Source organism: Nilaparvata lugens, chromosome X (assembly GCF_014356525.2).
Source record: "Nilaparvata lugens isolate BPH chromosome X, ASM1435652v1, whole genome shotgun sequence".
Lineage (NCBI taxonomy): Eukaryota > Metazoa > Arthropoda > Insecta > Hemiptera > Delphacidae > Nilaparvata > Nilaparvata lugens.
This window is the reverse complement of record NC_052518.1, coordinates 21674370-21699832: the sequence shown is the minus strand read 5'-3', so window position 1 is coordinate 21699832 and position 25463 is coordinate 21674370. Positions and strand designations below refer to the sequence as shown.

The 25463-nt window shown below is 36.2% G+C and overlaps 1 protein-coding gene across 3 annotated transcripts in view; it reads left to right on the top strand.

Annotated features, from left to right (window-relative positions):
* The window catches only part of LOC111056476 (bone morphogenetic protein receptor type-2), a 227279-nt gene that overhangs the window by 102317 nt on the left and 99499 nt on the right, over positions 1–25463 (top strand). For all 3 annotated transcript variants that reach the window (XR_005573289.1, XR_005573290.1, XR_005573288.1), the window contains exons 15-18: positions 12777–12894; positions 16669–16925; positions 18225–18444; positions 24222–24420. The gene's annotated coding sequence lies outside the window, so the exon portion shown is untranslated. The remainder of the gene's footprint in view (positions 1–12776; positions 12895–16668; positions 16926–18224; positions 18445–24221; positions 24421–25463) is intronic.

Genomic DNA, 25463 nt, shown 5'->3' with positions numbered 1-25463 from the left:
TTCGTTTGGACTATCAATTTTTTTCGAGGAAATACTATTAGCTACATACATGACAATTCCATCTGAACGATTCAAGGAGTTACTTTTTATATATAAATTATAGCCATTAATGTTTAACAGTGATTTTTCTTCTTCAGAAGTCCAGGTTTCAGTAAAAATTAGAACCTCAAATTTTGTTCTCATGCTGTTCAAAATAATGAGAATTTGATCAAAATTTCTTTTCAAACTTCTTATATTTAAACTAAAAATATTCAATTCATAATTAAGGGGCTGGATATAGTTCAAGTATTCATCGGTACTTTCACATTCCCTAACACTGTTAATACTATCTACAAATTGCGTGAGATCATTCATAATAAATGTTTAATCAAACCTGTAGCAACACTTTATTCCTCTCCGTTGATAACTTTTTTCAGATGGTCCAGTCCCTTGACTTTGAATACAGGTGAGCCCTCCGACTTCTTAGCGCACATTTGTGAACCACGAAACCAGACGAATTTCCAATCATTTTCCCTAGCTAACTCACGAGCGGCTTTCAGTTCTTTAGCACTCTTGGCAGTCAGCTGATTCATTAGCCTGAAGTGTCCGTTCGGCAGGTTTCTGTTGATTTTTTTCACGTCGATTCCGGGGCTGCTCCTATCTTCTCTGCTTATGGTTTGGAAAGCCGTCATCCATTTGTCCCTCATACTCCTTCTCACGAACCTGACGACAATCATCGGTGTAGTCTCTCGGTTCATGGATGGCAGTCTGTGAGCGACGCTGATTTCGTTTGATGAAAAATCAGACACTTGGAGAGCACTGGCTACGCCTTGTAGGATTTCGTCCATGTTTTCGTTCTTTGTTGCAGGTATACCGGTTAATAATAAATTTTCCCTCCTGGTATATTCTTCTAATATTTCATTTCTCTTAGAAAGAAATTTCACTTCTTCTTTCAATTTTTGGTTTTCAGTGATTAATTGTTCATTAGCTTTTTTGATTTCTCCGATATCCGATTTGAAACTATGAAAACTATCCGAAACAAATTTTACTGACTGAGTTAGTTCCGCTAATTGTTGATCAATATCTTTTTTCAACGATTTTGAAAACTGTTCAAATAAAACAGTCATTTTTCGCATTAAAACATCACTTTCCATTTCACTCTCTTCTTGTCCTGGTGACACAGACACCTGTTTACAAGCACTGCACTTCCATTTATTCCGATTATCCTTTGAAAGTTTTTTGAAGTTCTTTTCGGTTAAATAGTGGCAGATGTAATGACATTTTTGTTTACACGAAGCACAAATTATTGAGTCTTCATCACTGAAATTGCCGAGGCAAACGTTGCAGTTATTCATATTTCAAACGTATCTGTAATATGCGAGCTAAACAGAATACGAGTTTGATGAGTAGACGGTCACGATAAACAAGTCAGTACACTCAATAATAGATAAGCTGCAAACAATAGTACAATTCACTCCTTGTCACCACAAACACGTCCGCTCGTCACCGCTGCTCGACTAAGACTACACAGAAAGTAGTTTCAGATATTGGAAACGAGAATTATAATGCAAACCAGTATCATAATTGGAAAAGGAGGACAAGGAAGGTGAACTCTGGACAGCTAGTCTACAGGAAGGAGTGTCACCTGTCCTCGGGTGCTAATCAGCTTGCCGCGAAGTTAGCGCCGGAATTTTCTGGCCCATATGAGGTCGAGGAAATGTTGAGTGCCGGTAAGAGGTTTACTGTGCACGAGAAGGGCACCAAGCTCCAGCCACACCTGCCCGAAGATGAGGAAGAGGATGGTGATGGAGAAGTTGCGGAAAAGGTGGACGGAATTCGAGCGGATGGACAGCAGGAGGCCGAGCGAGTTTATAGAGGGTCGCTGCCTATCCGGAGGATGGGATACCAGAGAGGTGTCACGCGCCGCCAGTAAGGAGGTAAGAGGCGAGAAGGGGTGAATAACATAAAGAGTTCAATCAAAACACAGCTTTAGAGCTATTTCTGATTGATAAATTATCCCATTTAAAACGAGGAAATTAAATTTTGTTATCAAAGACAAAATTGCATAGAAATTGAAGAAAATTAATTCAGAATTATTAGCATGAATTTATTAGCCGAATTTTGAAGATTAATAGCATTAGCACGATTCCGAAAACAATGAAAATATTAATAGACTGACATAATTTATTGTTGTTGAAAGAAATTTGTCAATAATATATTGAAAGAGAGAGAAGGAAAAAGCATATTCCGTTTAATTTTTCCTATAATATAGGGTTTTATTCAAACTAAATGGCAACCCAACCATTATAGTTTAACAATTATAATCAGTCAAGTAAAGCAATGGCTGAATTAAATGGAAAAGAGTATTATTGACAAATTAATGCGTTTCTTTTGATCTGAAGGCAATCCCAATAATTTCAGTTTGATAGAAAATCAGTTTACAATATTATGATGTGACCAAGCAAGGGTAATCAAGAAAATTTTCTACAGTCTATGACTAGTTAATAACAGCCAAAGTCGATTCCAACTAGACTAAATTTTCTTGATCAGTATATTACCGATATTGTTGTAACCAAGTACCGTACAGGTTAACAAACAAAACTTGCAGTAGCTTGTTTTCTACTTGCCATAAATAGTTGATGGCGAAATGACTGGATAGGGAATATTAGAAAATATTATAATTTAGTATGACCCGAATAATATTTTAACCATGAGGTAATGGTTATAATAATTTAAATCATTTAATGAAGCTGGTGGTAATTGCTTTAATCTGTGTAAAGTGTTACGATGCAGTTAATTAACAGACGTTATTATACTGTGGGATAAACGTGAATTACGTTGCAATTAATTATTCATGTGGAATGAATAAATTGCGTTTGATTGTGAGTCGAGATGTACTACAATCGGGGGTTATTAGCTTCAGATTCTGATTCAAATTTTCTAATATTTCACTTGTAAATAAAGTCGAAGGACTTACTATAAATTGGAATAAAATAATTATTATTTCAATTAGAATTGATTCTTTGTTGGATCGAAAAGTTGTTTGTGCTGTGCTGTACAGATAAGATAAACGTTATCTCAACTGGCTAGCTGCTATCGCCAAGCTTTTAGTCTGTAGAAGAGAATTACTTCTCCTTTTCAATAACAATTTATAAAATTGAATTCATGTGAATTCTAGTTTTTCCAGATATTCTACTGTTATTGAGTCAGTCTGAGTTTGATCGTGCTATTGTTAGTTTTAGAATTAGATCACGTCTCGAGAGTGAATCTAATTTTTACTCAGCCTGCCATCATGAGTTATTATTGACGGTGCATTAATTCATTCAATTATTATTATTTGTGCTGATTGTTGTGATTATTTTTCGGAAAATCAATATTCACTTAGTGTGATTTATTAGCAGCTGCTGTGTCATTATACACGCCTTGTGTGAATAATTACTTTGAAAAAGTGAATTAAGATTTATTTCGGGGTGAAACAAGTCTTGAAGTGAGAAAGAGAGATTGAGCAATAAATGTTCACTGATTGTGAATTAATTAGCAGATGTTATCTGTTTTAATAAACACACTGTCATTTATATCCAATGGATGGTTACTTTGGATAAGTAAATCATGTGATCGATTTCATTATTGAAATGGACAGTGAGAAGTGGAATATTGAGTTTAAATTTATAGGTCCGATTTTATTATTGTGATATAGTGAGAAGGCTGTGATCCTCATAACAGATCGAAAATGAATTATTATTTCAACCACATTTAATTGTGATATAAAATCGAAATATGTGGTGTAACATCACAACTAGTGGCTTCATGTCAACCATATAATTCAGTATTCTACATCATATTGTCATCTCTCATCTTTTATTGTGAACAATAAGTTGCTGATACACTGAACTAACTGAGGGTATCCATCACTCTGACACTTGGTGATTTTCCTGGACTCCAATTCACCTCTATAAACTTCTGCCTCCTGTGAAGTGTTACATTGTTGTGTATCACGTTTCTTCTTGAGGATGGGGACTGCAACTTGAGTCTACTTCCTCGACGAGCTCCTGGAATTATTGGAGCTGTATCTCAGCTGACCATTGCTGAGACCACGACGAGTTCCTGGTTGTGTTAGAGATCCATCCCAGCTGTCTGATGCTGGAAAGTTAGGCAGTCGCGAAAGCACAGCCGTGCAGGGCGCAAGCCCGGCAAATGCAGTGCGCAAGCACGGCGAAGTTAGGCAGTTGCGAGAGCACGGCCGCGCAGGGCGCAAGCCCGGCAAATGCAGTGCGCAAGCACGGCGAAGTTAGGCAGTTGCGAGAGCACGGCCGCGCAGGGCGCAAGCCCAGCGAATGCAGTGCGCAAGCACGGCGAAGTTAGGCAGTTGCGAGAGCACGGCCGCGCAGGGCGCAAGCACGGCAAATGCAGTGCAAAAGCACGGCGTCTCCACGCAGTGCGGAAGCACGGCGTCCTTTGGCAGTGAGGAAGCACGGCGACTCTTGCAGTGCGAAAGCACGGCATCCCCTTTGCAGTGCGAAAGCACGGTGTCTCCTTGCAGTGCGGAAGCACCGTGACTCTCACCTGCAGTGCGGAAGCACGGCGTCCTTTGGCAGTGCGGAAGCATGGCGACTCTTGCAGTGCGAAAGCACGGCGTCCCCTTTGCAGTGCGAAAGCACGGCGTCTCCTTGCAGTGCGGAAGCACCGCGACTCTCACCTGCAGTGCAGAAGCACGGCGTCCTTCGGCAGTGCGGAAGCACGGCGACTGTTGCAGTGCGAAAGCCCAGTTGTTGCTCGGTCTTCTACGACCGGCGGAGAGGCGGCAGAATGTACTCAGTCTCTTGGGACATTCTGTCAGCCATTTACCCTTTCCATCCTCACCCCCCCCTCTCCTCCCCATTTCTTTCCCCCCCTTCCCTTAGTAGGAACAGTGTGTCACGATGTATATCATAAATAATGAAGGGAATTGAGTTTAGGGCTCATTATTAGACGCTCGGTTATCTCTGATGGAATCACAGGGGTCAACGAGCAAGCCAGCCGCTGGGCTACCGCTCAGCAGTGCTGCACATCCTTACTCCCCTCCCTCTCGGCCACTGAGGGAGGCTCGTGAAAGGCTAGTAGGAAGCAGTCTAGTTCGGAAAGCCAGTGCGAGCGGTCGACAGAGGAGAGAAGGAAGCAGCGAGCAGCTAGCAGCATAGTACAACTCGTGCTTTGAGTGTACTCCAAATCCTTAGACGACCGGGAGTTGTGTCTGAGGTTAAAGGCGGTTAATCTCAGACACTGGAAGCTCCGCAGTTCAACACACACTTGGACGAGTGTTGTTCGACTTTTTCAACGGGTTTGGACATCAACCTGCCTGTTACAACCAACAGCGACATGTCAGGTTTTGGTCAAAACCTGACTACATCTTGGTACATCATCGGCGGAACCTCGGAACGCAAGAGGACCTCGAGCAAGGCTAGGAAAAGCCATTCCAACAACCCCGAGATCGATCCGGGCCCTAGGAGGACACTCGGTGCCCGAGGACTTGGACTTAGAGTTCAAGAGAGAAGTCCGTTGCGCGGGCTCCCGCAGCTTGCCGATACCATCCGGAATCGCAAGAGCACACCAAGAAAGGCTAGGGAGAGCCTTTGCGAGAGCTCCGAGACCGATCTGGACCCCAGGAAGACACCCGGTGCCCGAAGACTAGGACTTAGAGAAGTCCGGTGCGCGGGCTCCCGCAGCTTGCCGATACCATCCGGAATCGTAAGAGGACCTCAAGAAAGGCTAGGGAGAGCCTTTGCGAGAACTCCGAGACCGATCCGGACCCCAGGAGGACACCCGGTGCCCGAGGACTTAGACTTAGTGTTCTAGAGAGAAGTCCAGTGTGCGGGCTCCTGCAACCTGCCGATACCAGCCGGAATCAAAAGAGGACCTCAAGCAAGGCTAGGGAGAACCTTTGCGAGAACTCCGAGACCGATCCGGACCCCCGGAAGACACCCGGTGCCCGAAGACTAGGACTTAGAGAAGTCCGGTGCGCGGGCTCCCGCAGCTTGCCGATACCAGCCGGAATCAAAAGAGGACCTCAAGCAAGGCTAGGGAGAGCCTTTGCGAGAACTCCGAGACCTATCCGGACCCCAGGAAGACACCCGGTGCCCGAAGACTAGGACTTAGTCCCGTCACAGAGATTTTCTTCACTGCAGACACCGCAGCGTTCCTACTCCTTTCACTCCACGCCCAACCCTGTTTGGCAGTGCGAAAGCACGACCCCTCTTACCTAAAAGAGGGAAACATTTCTCTAAAGTACTCAAGACCCTGTTTCAACCCCCGACTCGAATGAGGGTGGTTGACGGACGCCCCACTAAGACTCCCGTCCCCTGCTGCGGCCCACCCCAGTCGCCGACTGAGTTTAGCCGGCCCAGAGCGACACTGGGAATTCTAGTAGAAGAAGGTGTGGGCAAAAATCTACTCAGAGTGTATGTGTGTGTGTGTGTGTTTGTGTCTGTGTGGGTGATAGATCTTTGTCAGTGTTCCAAAGTCTGGCTTCACACTGTTGACTTTTACGTCGGCCAATAGTTGGAACATGTACTTTTTAAATGTAATTCTTCAGACTGTCAACGGCGATAAAAAATTCTTGCCAGAAAATAGAACCTGTCCTATTTTCAGAGGAGAGCAATAGTAATGGCATATATAAGCTTCTGCATACAATCGTTCTCGCTGGCCTTTGTTTGCCTGTTTATTGCTTCCCTAAGTCAAAAAACTATAATTGTCAATTTCAAGATATTTTTTTTGAAATATAATAATAATATACTCGACTCACTGAGTTCATAGAAGTTTGAGTTTTGTTTCTATGACCAAAAACAATAATATTTTTTGTAAAAAAAGCTAAAAGTTGCTCTGTCCAAGAATCAACATTGTGAAGACCTAAAGCGATTTCTCCTATTCCACGGTTTTTAGCAAACCATTCTGGTTCATTGCAGATGACTACCTTATCTAATCTCCACTTCCTAACCTACCCAACCTAACATATCCTACCTAACCTATCCCCAACACCCCTAACCTAATTAACCTTGCTACACAACACTATTCAGTCATAAAAGGTGATTGGGCAGGCGAAGCCCCCCTCCCAGCCGGAGCGCGAAGCGCGGGGGCTGCTTTCCAACCCAGTACAGTCATAAAAGGCGATCGGGCGGGTGAAGCCCGCCTCCCAGCTGGAGCACGTAGCGTGGAGGCTGCTAACCCACCCAAATGGTTGTGCAGGGCCGAGCGCGAAGCGCAAGTTCATATATAATAATCGCTTCCCAATGATTCAGAAACTATCTAAAGCTGTAGGTCATCTCCCATTATTACTCGCGCTTCGCGAGTTATAATGTACCACCAGTAGGGTGGGTTAGTAGCCTCCGCGCTTCGCCCGCCCAATCGCTTTTTATGAATAGAATAGAATACGTTAATCCACCAATAAATACAATTTAATGTACATTAGGTGTCATCAAGAATAAAATCCTATAAAACTACTGAGCCAATTCATACACATATATTATCAACAAACAAAATAAGTTTTTACTACATCGACAGATTCTAGTCACGGATTCTAGCCACTTCAAGCTCGTCAGCTCTCATCCAGTGCTCTGTAAAACATATAATATCATACTCATCTTTAAAATTCAACATTTCAACATCATAAATCTTATTATTCAATGATTGATCATTACAAAAAAGAACACTCAATCTAGGAGCTTCTGTCTTATCAATCATTCTACTTGAGATTGAACCCCTAAAAAAGTCGAATCAGATGAAGTTGAAGAAGTGGCTGATCGCACAGATTTCTGCTGAATATACGGTTGAATAGATATCTAAGCTTCCGGGATCCTCTCCTATTAAGATGCAAACCATCTCGCCCAATGTTCCTATCGAAAAACCAACAATTATTAGGATCTACAAAAATATTGTGCAATCGGACTGTGCACAATGCCATTCAATGACGCCATTTATTGCATCAGTATACCTTATTTCTATGTCACGTCTATGCAGTAAACCGCTCATCACCAGCGTAGCTGTTTGGATTGTATTTCTTGCCATTTTAATAAGAGCTTTCATTTTAATGGCCAGGTCGTCTGGAGTTCTTGTATTCCAAGCATCATTAGTCCCTACATTCAGCAAAACCACATTATAAACATCCTTATATAATTTTAAAGAGTTCTTCAAATCGTCAATACCAATTCCCGGTGAGCTCACATTACATGTATTATCATTCACAATATTGTCAGATTTCAGGTGTTTAATCATGGAATCCCCTATAATGAGGCTCTTGAATGCTTTCCTATTTTCGTGTGTGGAATCCCCTGACCTTCCCCCGCAATGACTGGATATTCCCTCTGTATTCTCAACATTATCATTTATCAGCTGTTTTTCATCCTTCTGATACAACTCAGCTAAAGTGTTCAGACTTATGATTTTACCCTGTAACACTGAGTTGTCCATCTCCAATGTCCTTATTGTGGATATCATTTCCTTTATCTGTAACTCCATGTCAATAATTTGTTTTGTCAATTCTACCACGCGCATGTCACCTTCACGACTCCTTATTGGAGGTACATCCACACTCGTATTCCCCTCAATTAAGGAGGTATCGGGTGCTTTATCCAGGTCAAGCTCAGTAGCCTCCAGTTCAACTGATCTTTTTTATGACTGTACAGGGTTGGATAGCAGCCTCTGCGCTTCGTGCTCCGGCTGAGAGGCGGGTGATGACTGTATAGGGTTGGATAGCAGCCTCCGCGCTTCGCGCTTCGGCTGGGAGGCAGGCTTCGCCCGCCCAATCGCCAATTATGACTGTATAGGGTTGATTAGAAGCCTCCGTGCTTCGCGCTCTGGCTAGGGGTTGAAATTTAGCTATGGCTATCCATTTAACTTGGCGAGCTGAACAATAAAGCTTATAATAAATTTTTTGCAGCAAACAAATTTAAATGTGTCCCAAATATTTGGATGAGTACAGGGGTGCTGGAGGGAAAAATTTGAAAGGTCTGGAGGTTTTCCTGTAGCCTCCAGTGTAGTATGCAACAGATTTGGTATTCAGTTTTCACAGCAATCTTATAGTTTTGGCTGAGAATCTTTCGTATTTGGGAAAACTCTAAATTCTCGATGAAAACTCAATTTCCCGGGTCGCCATTTGAATTTGGTTGAAATTTAGCTAATGCTATAGGCTCATCTCCGGGAGCTGAACAAAAAAGCTTCTATCGAATTCTCTGTGTGAAGCTGATTTCAAGAGTCGAAATTATTTGGGTGTCTCCAGGGGGCCAGGGGGGTAAAATTTTAGTAATTTGGTGGTTTTCCCATAGCCTCCAGTACGTTCCCTAACTGATTTTGAGGTTGGTTGTCCGTGACAATCAGCCGTATTGGCTGTGAATTTTTTGTATATGCAGCTTTAATATAATAAGATGTCAGGAGGTTTTCAAACGCTCCGGCTATAGTATATATATGATTCTTCCCATTATATTCGCACAAGCCTTTTCCATGTTGACATCACCTTCAGAAAAAATATAGGTATTGGTTCGTTTCAAAAATAATGATTATACAATTTATATTGTTCTCATTATTCATATCCCACCAACAATACTCATATCAGTTTTTACTAGCATTTTATTGAAATGGAATAAATTCTTCAAGTACCCTATCCAAAAATATAAATTATTTGATAAAATAATATTAATAATAGAATAAACGTGAAGGGTTTTCTGTTTCATCAAACATAAGGAAAGTTACTAGACTTGAGGATATTTATTTCATTTCAATAATTTTAGTTGACCTATAATGAAAAGTGAATGAAAAGTTATTCTGTTACATTATAGGATTTCTCATTATCCCTCGAAAATAGAAATCCACTGATGATAATAATAATGATTCAGAGGCCTCTGCATTATCTTATCAGGCAAGCAAGATTAATTATTCCGAGAAGGTCATGTTTCTACCTCTAGCTTTATTTGGTCGCCTTCAATTTATTACTCTAGTCGTTATAGTTGTGAATCTGAAACCAGCCAGAAAACATCACTGCTCCCTTTATAATACAAATAGCTAATTTTATTGTTCAAATTTACCTACATATTGTACTTTCCTCCGGAGTACTGTTTTTAATTGTGTAACAACAAATTGATGAGTCCCTTTTTATTTTCATATGATAACTAATAGATTATACATTCTACTTTCAACATATCACCGCCCATCAAATATTTTTAACACTAACCGAAACATGGTCAGAACTGACTTAAACCGAAACATCCGGTCTCACAGACCGGGACTTGCTTAAAGCGTTATATTTGATATATTTTCTATTAAATATGAATTTAAATATTTTTTTTCCTCCACCTACTGTCTAAAGTACTTACTTTACTCCCTGAAACCTAATACTAAAGTGTCACTTTTTCGCTCTCGGTAGTAAAAAACAGAAAAACTCCCTAGGGAGTAAAAGTGACTCCATTTAAATAACATGGGGAGCATCTCTATTTTGAAACTTACATTGTAATAGGTTAGAAGGTCTAAGCTCAGATGAGAAAGCATAATAGAGGTGTCTGTCATTGAGTCAACTGAATTCAATACCACAACCAGAAATTTGATTAACTCATGAAATATATGTTTGTATGATAATTATTATATTCTTAATATTAGTAGACAATGAAAATTTATACAATTTTTAAAATATTTTATTCTATTCAAAATACCAGCCAACAAATATTTTTGATCTGCAATTCAAATCTGAACCGCGTGATCTGGAGTCAGCCATTTTTGGTAGCTGCTCAGCTGATATAATTGTTACAACTTTTGCCGATAGATAGCGCAATCGGCAGTGCCAATCAGACGACCGGTTTTTAGGTTTTAGATTTAGGTTATGTTGTTAGGAATCATTGTCACCAATACGTAAATTATTGGAATGATTTTATTTGCAGTTTCTATAAAAAAATGTAGATGGAGGAAAAATGTTGTGTACATCACGAGTGAAAAATACTTTTTCTCCCTCAGGAAAATTGCTGCCCTCGGCTTCGCCTCGGGCTTCAAACTTTTTTCCACAGGGAGAAAAAGTCGTACTTTTCACTCTAGATATACAAATAACTATTATTGGTGAATTTCAATTATAGTAAAGTATAATATACATTTCAGTTGCAAATTGAGTGATGGAAGAATAGAAAAAATTTTGGAAACTTGATATGTAATAAATGTATAATGTTGGATGTAAGAGCACACACACTACAAAAATCCGTGTAAGATATACTATCAGTTACTACTCAGAACAATAATCATGGAGATTTTATCAATATAGGCGTCATAGCAAAACTGGAAGGTAATCATTGAAAATAATAATCTTTTTCATTGCCACCAAGAAACTTGTTTGAGCAAACGTTTTCAGCCTCCAGATATGTTATTAGCAAGAAAAGTTCATAAATAACTATTGTGGTCGGAATCATCTATTTCGTCAAGTGAATGTTTATTTTGTGACACTTCATTGTGAAGCATCCTATTGATACAAGTTTCAAAGGCTGGGGCTTGTATGCCGATGGTTGATAACTCATCCATTGTCATCAAGTTTCCTAAACCAACGTTTTCTAAATTACAAAAATTAGTTTTCCAAATAAAACATGTCAATAAAATACCGAAATAATGAAGAGAAAAACATTAGAAAAAAATTTAATGCTCAAAATATATGTTAGTCGAAACATCCGGTATTCTAGACCGGTAAAAAATGAACGTTATCCGAAAGATCCGGTCGCTGAGACCGGTACGTTTTTAATAGATTGATGTTTACTTGATAACCGTGAGTTGGGGACTGACGAGCATTGTTGGAGAATGTTGAGGAATAGTGGGGGAGAAGGTATTAGAGCGGACAGCAATTTTTGATTCACAATTTTGCCACTATATAAAAAATAATTTTGCCTCTGGTCTCACAGACCGGTGTTTTGGTTAAGTGTTAATCTACTTTCAGAACTTGGAATTTTCAATTCATCTCTGCTATCACAAGTTTATTATGCGTTTCATACTCTAATTCGGATGATTTATTTCAAATCCCTGATTTATGTTTTCACTCGTTATCCTCCCTGAATATAAAAATGATCGTTTTTGCAAGATAAAAGTTTAGAAGTTTTCCAAAAATGCAATTCTAGAATGAATAAAGAAGTAATGGTACGTATTAACAAAAATAAATGAGAATGATTAAGAGTTTTCATTGTGTAATTATACATTAACATGATTTTTTACTGAATTGATAAATTGAAAAAACCTATTGCGTTTTTTAAACTCTCAAATTAGCAATCGCTTACTACTTGTCAAACAGGAGTATCGACGAGCTCAAACTATCAACTCTTATCTTATCTGAGCGACAAGCACGACCACAACAAGCTTTTCTTAATTACAGAGTATCGTAGTAGGGGTTATTTTTCAGGAACTAATTGTTTTACATCAAATAATATACCAACTACATTCACAAAAATTAGATGTTTGTATTTTCTTTCTCAGTATTCCCATCTATATACTCAGTGCTCAGTGAGTTAGTGTTTTTAATATGGATCAAACTTTCCAAAGTGTTCTCACTATTTTTAAGTTTTTAACTGAATACTAGAGTAGATTGTTTGAATGAATTTACTCTACTGAAATTCTTTTGTCATTACTTTTGGATGGAATACATCTGTGTATCAAAAAATAAACTTTCCTGGACTAATTTTCAATTAAAATTCGGGAATGGAATAGTAAGAACTATAAGCCTGTTTTTTTTTCATTCTAAATCATTTTATGATTGTGTCTTCATATTGATCAAAAAACAGATAAATATGCTCATGTTCATGTCTTTTGTATTCCAGGCTGAACTCTGACGCTTGTATGTAGAAACTCTCAATGCAGATTCGAGTCAACTTCGTACTTCGCTCAATGGGAGGAAGTTGATTAAAGTCTTCACAAAACGTTATGGAAATAATACTTGTAAGTGATTGAAATGTTCAGTTGTAAATTGTATTAAAATTTTAATAAATTTCAAAATCAACAAGAGGCTCTCTCCGTGAGCCATCAATCAAAAGTGACGCTTGTACTAAAATAACAATGCAACTTTCACAAACCAAGAAAAAATGTGTTCCATGATTTTATAGCTTCTGTTAATAATATAAGAATAATTGACTAGATTGTTGACTTGACATTGTAGGCCTGCTACCTAAAGCCCTACATAACTTTCACACTATATCACTTGTTGAAATGAAATAAATATAATCAAGTACCGTTTTTATATTTTATTGATATATATGAATTAACTAGCAGGAACCTGTGCTTAGCAAGGATCTATTTTAAAACTCGATAATATGAAAACTTGACGTAATGAAATTCTAAAGAATTTAAAATAGGCCTATAACTATCCTTGGTTAATTAAGAATCTAGCCTATAAACAAAATTTCAAGTTAATTAGTCCAGTAGTTCAGACGTGGTGATGCGTCAAACATAATTTTCCTATCCCGTACGTGTATAAGCCAACTCTTTATTTTATTATAGATATGGTTAAGGACTGCAAGAGATAGGAGTGTGGAACTGAATAGTTGTGAAACTACGATAGCGCCAGAAGTGTCTCCAACAAAATAGTAGGTACTACATGAACTTTTTGAAAGTGATTTAAAAAAAAAAGTTAAAACAACAGAGCTGAAAGTTGTCAACCTTATCATTCTATCTCCATTTAGAGAGGCTTTTGTTTGAGCCGAATGAAATCTTCTATCTTCTATATATATATATATATATATATATATATATATATATATAATATATATATATATATATATATAAATGAATGTCTGTTTGTGTGTTTGTTCCCTATGACTTGAAAAATACTCGACATAACGGCATGAAACTTTGGGAATATGTTGTGTGAATATTGGGGATGGTTTCTGACCAGAAATTTTAATAGGGTGGCTATAATGATTATTCATTAATCCATTTTACAGACCTATGTTTTCGATATTGTCGGCCTAGCGGCTACCGAAGAACGGAAAGATGATCATGATTCAAGATCATATTGAGATAATATGATTTAGCATCTAAAGTTACCAGCTGTAATAAACACGTCATCCTATGATAAATTGTGTAGGCTACTGGTATTACAACGGTAGTTTGGAGTTGATTGGTACCAGCTGTACCAGCTGTAATGGCTCCTTAGAAGAATATAGGAGGTATAATAGGTTCCTTAAGAATAATGAGGTCTTTACAAAGACCTCCCCTATCATTGAGTAACCGGAAAATGTTGGAAAAAATTATTCACCTCATGGAAGAGAGTTGTTCATATTGCATTTATTATTACTGAAAAATGTCAGAATAATTTACAATTTGACAATCAACAACTATGAAAACATTGAATTCATCTTTGAAACACTAATTTATCCGATTTTTTTTTTAATTCAACACTTTACTGTTAGATATTACTACCATTTGATTGAGAAGAATATGTTTTGGGAATAATGAATGCTGCGTGACTAAGCACATAGGAAGTCCGTATTTAGATGTAAATGAAAATATTGATTGTCAGATAAATTTCATGATTCACCAAATAAAGTGAAGTGTGACATGAGATACATTGACTTTTGGCGGTACGAAGTTCGCCAGGTAAGCTAGTTGTAAATAAAGCTTTATTATTAATAGTTGACACTGAAAAAAGACAGGCTCAATCACCAGTATTACTATAAATTCTATGAAGGACCAGTAAGCCATTAATTTTGATTAGTTTAATCACTTACACTATGGACACTGGATACATTATGGACAATCAATACGTATGAAATTTATTAGCTACAAAATAAAAAACTTTGATTGAAGTGACCCCGACTACTACAATATGAATAACCATTTAGATCAAATAAAATATATTACTCACATTTCTCATCAACTCGTACTTTTTGTTCACAAAATATTAACACACAAATATACATAAGTTATATTGAATGAACTCACGGCTAGTACTCAAGTTTGTCTTCCTCTGGCCATTCTACAAAATAATGTAGGTTTATGTTTGACATATTGTTTTTGTAATCTTGTTGTCTATTAAGAAATTTTTCAATGTGATTTTTGTTTGCAATAAAATTTGAATTTGAAAAAAGAATTATCAACAAACTCCTAACCAAAGAAAATCTCTGTGCTCTGTTCTAATCGAAATGTATGAGACTCATACAACAATGGAACAAACACGTGGCAAGCTCGCGCTTTCGATCCATGGAAAATTAAATTCGATCAGCTGATTGATAAAATTATTTAAGCTTTCCAATGATTACAACATATGTTAGAATATCATTTGTCAATTATCTCAGTTCCATATGGCATTCACCTTACCATGTTCATAACCTTACTAAATAGGATCCTTTTCCATCCTTTGAAACCCTTATAGAAAAAATATCTCAAAATCCGTTCTTAGTGCGCGTCTAGCATGTTTGAAGAATATTTGTGCAGAGTTTTAAGTCTGTAGGCCAATTAGTTTGAGCTGTAGTGTGGTTTTACATGAAAATTTTCAAAAAATACCCTCTCCTGGACCCCTCTCTGCTCCTGGTCGGAATTTTTCTGCATAGATCTAGTTTTTTTTGTAGCTGAACAAAAAAGTTCCTCATGACTTTACTGTGCAATGAGCGGTTAAAAAGTACAACATTTTTGGGGGGCCCCAGCTCCCTCAGGGGGCAAATTTCTGGAAATCCTGTCTTAGTGGATGTTTTGAGGTTATCATAAACAATTGTGCAAAATTTCAAGTTTGTAGGCTCAGTAGTTTGGGCTGTAGTGTGATTTCAGTCTGTAGGGGCTTAGCCTTTTATAGATATAGGGAAGAAAGGAAGAGATACAAACATGAACATAAACTAGCATCGATTCAATGTTGTTCATTCTATTTGAAATTGAAAATAGTGAGTTGAAATATGTAGATAATGGATCTATAAAATATGAAAAAAATACTTGATGATTTCTATTCCATTTCAAGAACTGTCGTATCCCTAAGGTCCAAACTTCACCGTCACATGTTAAAAAATTACAGTAATACCTCAATTTTCGCATATTTCATGATATTTCTTTGCTCAATATTATTGTGAAACTCTTCAGTCTACATATGAATTCATCATGTTATTTTAATCTTATAAAGGAAAAATGAATATTATAAAACTTGCATTCATTATACTGTACGAATAATTAATATAATTAAAGTATGTAGTATATTTGCCACCTGCAATTACTCTCTCATTTTCTTTCTTTCTCTCTAATCTAAACACTCTTTTTCTCTTCTCTCCTTTCATCCTCACCTGGCTGGTACTTACTTATTTTTCTCGTTCTCCTTGGTTGTTATTTATCTAAAAAATTCAGAATTACTTTCGTGGCAGTGAATTATGATTCTATTTGTGTAATATCAGTGAATCCCACGTCCGCACAGGATGATTCCTTGTAGGTGATATGATGCTGTAATTTTTTGGCGTTGAGTTATTCTAAATGATGGAACCATTTTGAAAAATTGATATTCACTGAAGTACTTATCCAAAATAAACAATCTTTACACCCACATCAGTACTTGAGGTAATATGAATTTTTTGAAATGGGTGCATCATTTAGAATAACTCTGTATTTATTTATTTTGAAATTCAATAACGTTTTGGATTTGATATGATACATTCATTTTATTTTTATGCGTTCCATTCTCAACTCTCGGATAGTTATTCTCATTGATATTCGGAGATCTTAATTTATCATTTTTTCCAGAGTTGGTTCGGACAGCCCATTCATGCGTGTACTATATTGAAGAAAACCAGAAAGATTGAAGTCTCAACTTGAACTTTGAAGTTTCAACTTCAGGAGTCTGGTCTCACTAGGCGTCAAATCTGCAATAGGCCTACCAGTAAAAATCAACCTGAAAAAACAAAACTCAAACTTCAAAGCTTGGAGCTGGAAGCTTCAAGTGTGGAACTGTTCTCAACGGAGAAGGACTTTATTGTTGCTTCTACTTCATTTCATTGAAGGTAGTTAATTATTCATCTAATTAGTTTATTCATTAAGCTAGAGTCAATTGATTGATTGTTCACCATTAAATTAATAATTATTTTATTAGAATTCATAATCAATATGAGTTTATAGGAATCAATAATAATTAATAAATAATTTTAGTAACCTATTAATCAGTTTGAATATTCATTTATTTTTGATACTTAATTTATGTTCAGAATTGCCTTTGGGGTTTATGGAAAGGAGAAGAGGCCGCGCTACCTGTACACAGGGCTATTGTTCCAAAAAGGTTCATCCTCCTACTCTCATACTCTATTATCCTCTGATTCCGCTTCATTGCCCTCATTAGTTTCTTCTAGCCTTCTGGTTTCTTGAAGGTACTTCTAGCTGACATCAACTTATCTATTATTTTGCACCTTACATCTGTTAATTGTAGCCTATTTTGTACAATATTGAATCTAAATCAGTGATCTAGTACTTGTAATCTTATTATTCGCAGTGGTTCATTTGATGGAACTCAACTTGCTCACAAGCTGTATACAAACCAACTTGGGATACATACAATTCAATAATTATTGAGCGAACGATTTTTTGGCGTCCTTTTAAATACTATTAGATTGAACAAAATTTGGCAAACATATGATGTCTCATGTGTTAATCAAGTTCCATTCAATTTCATAGAATTTATAAGAACGGCGAACAAATGTACGCCCAAAAATCGATGTGGGCTTTACACACCACGTACGGTATTCATCAGCTGATGATATAATTTAATATATGCATACAATATGATAATCATATATCATCAGCTGAAGGGAAGAGTACGGCGTCTGTTCGTGGCATGTAAGTCTATACACAGCTTGATTAATATTAATCTCCTTATAACTTGTGTACTATACGGTCTTAGTTTGACTAAATTTTTACTTATCGATAGTAATGTGTGTTTATCCAATCACTGTAGGCTACTACAGGTTTACAACTGAAATTGCCTTCAAGTAACCATACTGGTCCACCAATATATTTCCCAGAGTGGAAACCCTTACAATAGATCATGAAAATTTCGAAATTTGATAACAATAGGCAACCACGTAAGGATCGATAGAACATCATTCTATTATCTACCTGCCCATCCATTGGTTTTGGCGGCTCCGTCTCGTTTTCAAAACCCCAATAGATCTAATGAACTTCTTATCCAGTTCGAGTACAGCGCTTCAACCCTACCAGCGCCACTCGCAATACTTGGCAATATCAGGATTTGACTTTGAATTAATTGTTGATTTTGGCCTCATGGGATAAAATTATTGTTGTTTAAACAGGCTGGAGGCGTAGGACTTGGACATGGATGAGTGCTGCTGGATTGTGCGAGGCGCAAGGTTCATGCTACCACAGCACCAATTAATAATGCCGACCGGCAAGTTCCTTGGAGAATATCAATTTTGTTCTACCAGCATAAAGGGCTCAAGAAGGACAACCATGGCTCCCCTCACTTGGCCTAGCTTTCTTGCAAAATGCGAGACGACTGGATCACTACATCAGGTATAGTGTTTCATTTATTGATTATTGGGTTTTTACTAGTGTTCAAGCCAATCCCATATGGTGCTTATCACACTAGGGACACCACTGGTGAATGAAAATTACCACAGGGAATTGAACCAAATTGGTGTTATAACACAAATACATATGTGTCATGACTGTTTCCCTGGTGTAGTATGAGCCTAAACTCCTGCTCTGCTAGCCATTAACACAAACAGGAAGAAATGGACTAGTTCAATGGATTCAATAGACTTATAAAAATTGTCTCAGATATTGCTGCTGGTTATGGCTAATAATGATTCATTCATTATTGAATGAAACGGAGGAGTTGGCAAGTTTTATCAGGAATTCAGGGATGCCTTGTTTGTCGGGATTGGTTAGGGAATGGCGGAGAAGTTACTTGTTTTCGTGCTGCATACATTATCACTTCACCATTTAAACATTAATATTGAATTTTCAATTCCAATTGTATTTAAGATAAAGCTTTGAAACTTGGTATGGCCATAAAGCTGATTTTACAATGTTTTCCAGATTATCTTGTTTATCTTGTGCATTCATGCAGTACGAAGGGAATTTAAATCAAATCAAATGATCTTTATTCACAAAAAAGTAATACAGCAGCAGAAATATTATATAAATAGTGAATATTCCCCACAAAGACAACAAGTCTGGGTGTGGGGGAATGAGCACCGTGAACTGCATTATAACAACTGACAGTTATAATTAGTTATTTACAATAGAAAAACAACAGAAAACAATAGAATAAGTATAGTAGAGTAAATAAATGAAAAAGCATCTTTAGAGGATGTGGAGAACCCAATTTATGTAGTATTAAAAAAAATATATATATATATATATTATGGTATTGAAAAAAGTAAAAAAATGTAGTACGAACTGAATAATTTTAAGAGACATACAGTCCTGTATATCCAGACGAACACTCACAACCAGGGGTGATCTTCAATGGATATAGGCGGATTGGATGAGCCGCGATGCGGCGTCCCTACCAATTTCATAAAGCTACCTTTTAAGGTAGCATTTAAAGGTGTTAATGCTGATAACATTTTCCATTTGCTTCAGATGGTTTGGGATATTCCTGTACAGAATGTGACATAGATAGTGGCTGTTAGTCCTGGTAATATTATTTAGCAGGCGTAGCTGCACAATGCCAATGTTATTTTGGTGTCTGGTATTGTAAATGTGGTTTGATAAAGTGAAAATTGTGTTTTTATTATGCCAGATGAAAATTACTAAAACCCTAATATAAATCTGTCTGATATACAATACATGGAATTCCTAGTAAACTAACTCCGTTGGGTATCGACTATCCCTGTTCAGGCAGTTTTTAATAATTGCATGCTGTGCTACTGCCAGGGGCTCCAAGGTAGCCGATGAGGCCCCTCCCCAGGCCAGGATGCTATATGAAATGGCATGGAATGGATAATTTTATACATAACAAAAGCCCCCCACACGAGGTAAATAATAGTTGGCAAAATAACAAAATACAAAATTTATTTACATACAGTTTGTTATAACTTGTCGATTATCTTCTTCCATCTTTCTCTATCTGTGGCTATGATTAGCCACATATCTCCCACGTGCTGTGCCATCTCGTCCCTCAATCGATAAGCTGGACGTCCCCTTCCTCTGGTACAGTCACGCAGTATCCACTCAGTGCAAATCTTCACCCACTGCTCTGCTCACATTCTTGCGTCCCATCTTTATTTGATGAGGTGCGCTTCTTTCTGCAGATACTCCACCTTGACCTGTCTCAAAATTCCGGTGTTCCTAATCCCTGGTGCAGGCGCAGACCAAGAATGCTCCTTGTCATCCTTGTTTGGGTTGTCTCCAGTCTCCTGTCTAGTAGAGCTGTGAGTGACGGTCTGAGTTCCATACAAAATTGATGGGTACACACATTTCCTCAATGCTTTTGCTTTTTAATTCGTTGGGGAAGTTTCCCTTGAAAACATGTTCAAGAGACCAATACTCTTGCGAACCCTTTTTTATTCTGTGGTTCATCTCTTTTGCTCCACGGTTTTCAAATGAAATCAGCTGACTCAAGTAAATGTACTCCTCCACATAGTCTATCTCTCCACAAGCTATTTCAAGGAGTTTGTCAACAGCCTTGTCTTGCTTGCATTTAGATTGAGTCCTATGCTTTTACCAACTTCTATAAGCTCATTGAGCATGATTTTCATATACTCAGAACAACGTGATACAAGCATCACATCATCAGCAAACCGTAGATTTGACAGTTGATAAGTTGATAACTATTTATGCATATACCTCTATGATCCCATTTCAGTCGTCGGAAAGCATACTCCAAACAACAATTGAAGATAATCGGGGATAGTAGGCATCCCTGCTTTAGACCTCTGCCAACTCCGACCTTTTCTTTCCAATTCAATGTAGACTTCATTATTATCATGTAATCTTCTCAGTACTTCTATATATGTAGCTTCTCTCAACACCTGACTCTTCCAAGGCTTTTCACATTTCGCAGTGATTAACACTGTCAAAAGCTTTATGGAAATCTACAAATCCCAGGTATACAGGAATCCTATATTCCAAGCTCTTTTCTATTAGTTAATTGGCGTTTGGTTGATGAGTTCCTGATCTTAAGTCAGCCTGTTCTGTGAGATGATTCTCGTAAATGTTGTTTATTATTCTTGCTTTATTATAGTGGCGAAAATTTTATACATATTCGAAGTCAAAGTTATGGGTCTGTAGCTATTAATATCTGACCTTTTTTGAAAAGGATGATTATCCTCTTTTCCAGTCGTTAGGCAACCTTCTCTCTTTCAGAACTTAATTGAATAGCATTTGAGAAGCATTATACAGAGTGAATCATATGTATGGGAACCCTTCAATAAATTGAAGACAGTTGTAGATATAATACTGTAATTTGCAGGATAAGTTATTGATAAAATACTCTACCTTTTGACATACAACTGAATTTCAACCCCTCATAAGGAGGTGACTAGGGGTTGTAACTCGAATATTTTAAATGTAAACACCCATTGTATGGTACATTGAATTGAATTGAATTTATTGCCAAAAATAACAAATACATATTTTTACAATACAATATAAATAACATTGATTGTATCTTAAGTGCAGCAATGTAATATTTGGCACAGCCAACATGAGATTTCTTGTGTGTTGGCAGTGAGTTGCAGTTTACTTATTCTGCTTCAATTCAGGTCAGTATGAATTAATATACAATCAATAATGCTAAAGAAGAAATAAGAATGCTAAAAATTTAATAATGCCAATGAAGCTATACCTATTTATACAAAAAATCGCACAGGCTCAGAGCCAAAAAGAAATTGAGAATACTAGATAATATACTATGATGAACTTTACTGTGATTAATGAGTGTGACGTGTTGAGGCCATCATGACAGTGGATCTTCTACAAAGAAACACAAATGAACTGATACAATAAAAATAAGTTGCTGTAATGTGACTTGGGACAATTACATGACTGCTTCAAGAGTATGCATACCCATCGCTCACTGTTTTTAGTAACAATTCTTTTTGTATACAACATTATATCTTATACCACTAGTTTTAAGAATACATTTTAGTGAATCCAATATTCTACACTTTTAATTGAATCGCGTGTTATTTTTCATATATAAAATCATTTGGAATTTCTTTTATAATGTAGTTACAATAATATTGAAATTGATGCCTGCATATGATTAGCTTGATGAGTTCTGTGTTAAATGTATTGTTAGGACGTGTATTATGGCGTGAAATGTGTGTAGCAAAACTAGTTTTATTTTTATTGATATGGACTAGGCTATGATGTTTTTCATATAATTCTGTCTTATTGTCGGAACCCTAAATTCAAGAAAGATTTCCCTACTAGAGTAGAGTCGTGGCCTTCCTAATGCTGCTCTTATAATATGTTTTTGTAAGATAAATATATTTTTTAAATGCGTATCATATGCGCCTCCCCATACTTCAATAATGTATTGAAATAGTGATTTAACATTATTATGCAAAGTAAATTTTTCGTATTATGTCTAAGTTTTTTATTTTATTTATTTGGTAAAAAATGTAAATTAGGTATTTCAGAGTCGTGGCCTTCCTAATGCTGCTCTTATAATATGTTTTTGTAGGATAAATATATTTTTTAAATGCGTATCATATGCGCCTCCCCATACTTCAATAATGTATTGAAATAGTGATTTAACATTATTATGCAAAGTAAATTTTTCGTATTATGTCTAAGTTTTTTATTTTATTTATTTGGTAAAAAATGTAAATTAGGTATTTCAGCTTTGAGCATAAATAATCAATGTGTTTGTTCCATTTTATATGTTGATCCAGTAGTATACCCATATATTTAATTGTTTGCACCCTTTCTAATGTTTTATGAACTTCTGTATTATCTGTAATGTTTTCATTGCGATTATTTGCTGTTCCTATTGTAAGACTCAAATCAGTTGCTGGTTGTCCAGTTATATTATTGGGTGAAGAAGTGACGTGAAGAAGCGTACTTAGTTTTATCAGCATTTAAAGTCAAGATATATAGTCTTGCAACCGTTTTTTAACTGTAATTAGGTTCCTATTTGCTATATTAAAGGTTTATTCCCAGATTTTGCAACTGAAGATCAATACAGTAAATACATCTGCAAAAGACAGAGTAGTGCAATCTTGTAGGTTTATTTTGAGTAGGTCATTCACATACAACAGAAAATACAACATAATTTTAAATTCATTTTTAAAACAAAAAAGATGACATTAATGAAAATGTTCCATGATACTTTTATCCAAAATGGCGGCTGATTGAAGTTTTAGTTTTTGAAGAAATGATTGGTAAAGTAATGAAACTTAAAACAACACTATTTTGAATGAATAACGAAATACATTGAAAACTGGTTATTTACTTAGTGATCTGTTAACTACTATTTAAATTCCATTTTGCATACTACTATTTACATGTTATTTACATTCATGACAGACTGGCACACTGTCAAACGAGAGAAGGAGGGTATTTCGAGCATCTTTTGAAATGAAACAGATCAACTAGTAACTTATTTAGTTTATCAAGTAAACAGATTACTTAATAAAAAACCTGTTTTTTAATGTATTTCGTTATTCATTCAAATAAGTGTTGTTTTAATTTTCATTACCATACTCTACCAATCATTTCAAAACTAAAACTTCAATCAGACGCCATTTTGGATAAAAGTATCATATATGGAACATTTTTATTGATTTCATCTTTCTTGTTTCAAAAAGGCCTTTAAACTATGTAAACTTACCACACAATGGGTGTTTACATTTAAAATATTTGAGTTACAACCCCTCATTTCATTAAAAACTAAAACTTCAATCAGCCGCCATTTTGGATATTCTATGTATCATAGAACATTTTTGTTGATGCAGCTTTTCTTGTTTTAAAAAGGCCTTTAAAATGATGTATCATACAATGAGTGCTCACATTTAAAATATTCGAATTACAACCCCTAAGTCACCCCCTTATGAGGGGTTTTGTATGCATGTATTCAGTTGTATGTCAAAAGGTAAAGTATTTAACCGATAACTTATCCTGAAAGTAACAGTATTATATCTACAACAGTCTCCAACTTATTGAAGGGTTCCCATACATATGACTCACTCTGTATATGATTTAGCATGTAAAGCATGGAAATTCTTCTCAATAAATAAGATATCAGTCAAGATTATTCTCCCAATAAAGTTGTAAGACTATTGGAAATTTGTATGCATGGTATTGAAATGAATTTCTTAAATGATTTATTGCAGTTTCAACACTTGAATAGAGCTAGCAGCGCCAATAATAAGTGGTATTGGTACAGATCACACAATGCTTCTCACCGCACCACAAAATCACCTGGACATCATCATACTGTGACATCATCATCATCATCATCATCATCACTACCATCATGACATCTTTAAACACCACCAAGCAGGGAATGCGCAGAGTAACTGTAGCGGCTCAGTGAGTCTTTGAACACTTGGCGAAAAAATTATTATTAGTTTTTCTTCTCTAATATTAATATTTATTTAGAATATTTTTAATATTTATATATTGATAAATATTATTTTTTAGGTTATTATCCTTTTTGATTATTAGTTTTTAACTTCTTGACATTTTGAACTCATCTGAGCACAGACTTGATGCGATTTCACTTTTTACAGTGATGTGCTAAGTATTTGAAGTAGCTTGATCTCTCCTTTGTCGTAAATTGTTTGAAATTTCTTAAATATAATTTCAAATTTCATAAATATTAATATTTAAAAATAGTTTGAAATTTTCTATATATTAATGAGAGATCGACAAGGAATAGCATTGTCCAATACATTATAATTCAACAGTATTCTTGATAATTAAATTGAAATTGAAATTTCTCAATTTTGGAAGGAAAGTTTATTAGTAAGTGCGAGTTTAATTGAAATTTTATATATTGGACTGAGTTCTTATGATAATGATAAATAAGTTGAAGTAATACTTGAAATTGACAAAGTCCTCCATAAAATTACTTATCAAATTATATATATATATATATATATATATATATATATATATATATATATTGATCGTTCCATATATGTTTACTGCATGCTTTAATTCCATTAATTCATTCTTCACATTCATTTGCATGATGATTATGATGATAAAATATCATTTTCAAATGTTTTGCATAGGCTACATGAGTTTTCATTCCATTAGTTCTCTATTAATATTCTATAGCAATATTTTATTGCATTTCCCTGACTCTATTTTAATTTCTTCCAATTCTATTTCTGAAAGTAAAGGTTAGCTTTTCCCTTCATATTTGATCGATTTAATAGAAAAGGAATGTTTGACAAGAGTGGGCTCTAACCAAAACTGCATCTATTCAGAATTGTAAAGTTGTGAAGAATATAAGAATCTTATCTTCCATTCCTTACAGTTTCATCTAAGTATGAAATCTTTATGGATGTCTAATATTTCGGGACTATCCAAGCTTTCTGTGGCAGTTGCTTGTCTTATCTTGAACA